The sequence below is a fragment of the Coregonus clupeaformis genome, chromosome 26 (genome assembly GCF_020615455.1).
Source record: "Coregonus clupeaformis isolate EN_2021a chromosome 26, ASM2061545v1, whole genome shotgun sequence".
NCBI classification, from domain to species: Eukaryota; Metazoa; Chordata; class Actinopteri; order Salmoniformes; family Salmonidae; genus Coregonus; species Coregonus clupeaformis.
In genome coordinates, this window is record NC_059217.1 from 34,957,884 (window position 1) to 34,961,338 (window position 3,455).

The 3,455-nt window shown below is 40.1% G+C and overlaps 1 non-coding gene across 1 annotated transcript; it reads left to right on the forward strand.

Annotated features, from left to right (window-relative positions):
- The first annotated feature begins 550 nt into the window (after nucleotides 1–550).
- Nucleotides 551–625, forward strand: trnav-uac. The gene has a single exon. It is a non-coding gene; the product is annotated as a tRNA-Val (tRNA).
- The last annotated feature ends 2,830 nt before the right edge of the window (nucleotides 626–3,455 follow it).

Below are 3,455 nucleotides of genomic sequence, written 5' to 3' on the forward strand. Positions count from 1 at the left end.
CTGTCCAGCCTTTAAAAACATGTTATTATATATATATATATATACATAGTGGATACATAATAATAATACATAACGTTGAATATCTGACGTTGTTTCAAAGGTACAAATTAAGTTACAATTTAAATTTTTTTTTTCAAATCCAATGTATTTTCCACGTAGATTCCACTTCACAATACGTTGACAAATTACATTGAAACAGCATTGATTCGACCAGTTTGTGCCCAGGGGGGTAGCTTGTGCACAACGACAATACACATCCATGATGTTACACTATGCCCGCTTCACACTCTGTGCCAGGGTTCTTCAATTCCGGTCCTGGAGGGCCGAAACACTTCTGTTTTTTATTTCTACCTGGTAGTTAATTGCACTCACCTGGTGTCCCAGGTCTGAATTAGCCCCTGAATAGAAGGAGAGGATGGAAAACAGAGGTGTTTCGGCCCTCCAGGACCGGAATTGAAGAACCCTGCTCTATGCCAATGCAACTTTTATCAACTTGTTCAATACGGTTGGTTTATTTGATAGTTTAATGGCTTCTAAATACAATTATTAGGCCCTCCTGTAGCTCAGTTGGTAGAGCATGGTGCTTACAACGCCAGGGTTGTGGGTTCGATTCCCACTGGGGGCCAGTATGAAAAATGTATGCACTCACTAACTGTAAGTAGCTCTGGATAAGAGCGTCTGCTAAATGACTAAAATGTAAAAATGATTAATCTTATCAGCTCTGGCAGGTTGAGGTTTTGGCAAAGTAGCAATTCAAATATTGGTTTAAGTGATACAGTAACAGTCGGTCCAAACTTTGGCAAACACGTATCACAAAGTTTGGACCGACTGTTCCTGTATCACTTAAACCAATATTTGAATTGCTACTTTGCCAAAACCTCAACCTGCCAGAGCTGATAAGATTCATCATTTTTACATTTTAGCAGACACTCTTATCCAGACCTACTTACAGTTAGTGCATACGTTTTTCATACTGGCCCCCCGTGGGAATCAAACCCACAACCCTGGCGTTGTAAGCACCATGCTCTAGCAACTGAGCTACAGGAGGGCCTAATAATTGTATTTAGAAGCCATTAAACTATCAAATAAACCAACCGTATTGAACAAGTTGATAAAAGTTGGCAAACAAGGAAGAGATGGGATATGGGACAGCTTGGCTCATACCTGTGGCTCCACCTGAGTGTGATTGACCTACCAACCTCTACCATCCCCCTCAACCTCTATCTTTAACGGTCAATATTTTACTTCAAGACATTCACTGAAGTAAGTTTGATAACCTATGTTAGCATAATTTAAAGATAAAATGCAATTATTTGCCAGTTGTATTGCCATTGTTCTTTAGTTGGTAAGAGTTTTGTGTGCTTTTGACCTTTTGACCTACGGCAAGCAGTACCGACCAAGTCTGGAACCAACTGGACCCTGAACAGCTTCTACCCCCAAGCCATAAGACTGCTAAATAGTTAGTTAAATAGTTAACCAATAGCTACCCTCAATCCTACAGCTATTGTATGCCGTAATCAGGCGCCTACGAAAGGGAAAGTGGGATACCTAGTCAACTGTACAACTGAATGCATTCAACTGAAATGTCTTCCTCATTTAACCCAACCCCTCTGAATCCGAGAGGTGCGGAGGGCTGCCTTAATCACATGAGCCTTGGTTATACTGTTAGCTGTTAGCACTGAGTCAGTTTGTCCTAATATAAAGTCCAATGTGTGCAACTCACCCTGCACTATCAGCTCAAACATAAATAACACTGTCGTGTCTACCTCTGATAAGCCTCCCAGTAAAGCAATAAAAACAATCAAGAATCCCGGAAATGGTTTAAACATTCAGAAGAGACAGGAATGCCAATGGTGGAGGTGTTGCGTGTACGTTCAGAGTCATATTCCTGTAATGTTTAGAGATGATCTCATGTCAAATGCTGTTGAAGTAATATGGCTACAGGTTCATCTGCCTCACCTAAAGCCCATTCTGGTGGGAAGCTGCTATAGACCACCAAGTACTAACAGTCAGTATCTGGATAATATGTGTGAAATGCTTAATAATGTATGTGATATCAACAGAGAGGTACATTTTCGTGGTGACCTAAATATCGACTGGCTTTCATCAAGATTCCCACTCAAGAAAAAGCTTCAAACATGACATGCCAACAACACATTCTAAACCTACACAACCATGCATAACTGACCAAATTATGAAAGACCAGCATTGTAATTTTGAATTCCGTAAAGTGAGTGTGGAAGAGGTGAAAAAAGTGTTGTTGTCTATCAACAATGACAAGCCACCGGGGTCTGACAACTTGGATGGAAAGTTACTGAGGATAATAGCGGACGATATTGCCACTCCTATTTGCCATCCCTTCAATCTAAGCCTACAGGAAAGTGTGTGACCTCAGGCCTGGAGGGAAGCAAAAGTCATTCCGCTACCCAAGAATAGCAAAGCCCCCTTAACTGGCTCAAATAGCCGACCATTCAGCCCTTTACTGGTTCAACTTTTGGGAAACATTTTGTTTGACCAGATACAGTGCTATTTCACAGTAAACAAAATGAACAACTGATTTTCAGCACGCTTATAGGGAAGGGCATTCAACATGTTGTTTTGTTAGATTTCAGTGCAGCTTTCGATCATAATCTGCTGCTGGAATATTTATGTATTATGACTTCAAATCCACTGCTATATTGTGGATAAAGAGTTACCTGTCTAACAGAACACAGAGGGTGTTCTTTAATGGAAGCCTCTCCAACATAATCCAGGTATAATCCAGGAGTCAGGCATTCCCCAGGGCAGCTCTCTAGGCCATTTACTTTTTTCATCTTTACTAATGGCATGCCACTGGCTCTGAGTAAAGCCTGTGTGTCTGTGTACGTCAGCTACCACAGCAAGTGAAATCACTGCAACACTTAAAAAGCTGAAGTCAGTTTCAAAATGGGTGGCAAGAAATAAATTAATCCTAAATATTTCAAAAACTAAAAGCTTTGTATTTGGGACAAATCATTCACTAAACCCCAAACCTCAACTAAATATTGTAATGAATAATGTGGAAATGTAGCAAGTTGAGGAGACTAAACTGCTTGGAGTAACCCTGGATTGTAAACTGTCATTGTCAAAACATATTGATGCAACAGTAGCTAAAATGGGTAGAGGTCTGTTGATAATAAAGCGCTGCTCTGCCTTCTTTACATGGCTATCAACAAGGCAGGCCATAAAGGCCTACAGTGAGGGAAAAAAGTATTTGATCCCCTGCTGATTTTGTACGTTTGCCCACTGACAAAGAAATGATCAGTCTATAATTTTAATGGTAGGTTTATTTGAACAGTGAGAGACAGAATAACAACAAAAAAATCCAGAAAAACGCATGTCAAAAATTGTATAAATTGATTTGCATTTTAATGAGGGAAATAAGTATTTGACCCCCTCTCAATCAGAAAGATTTCTGGCTCCCAGGTGTCTTTTAT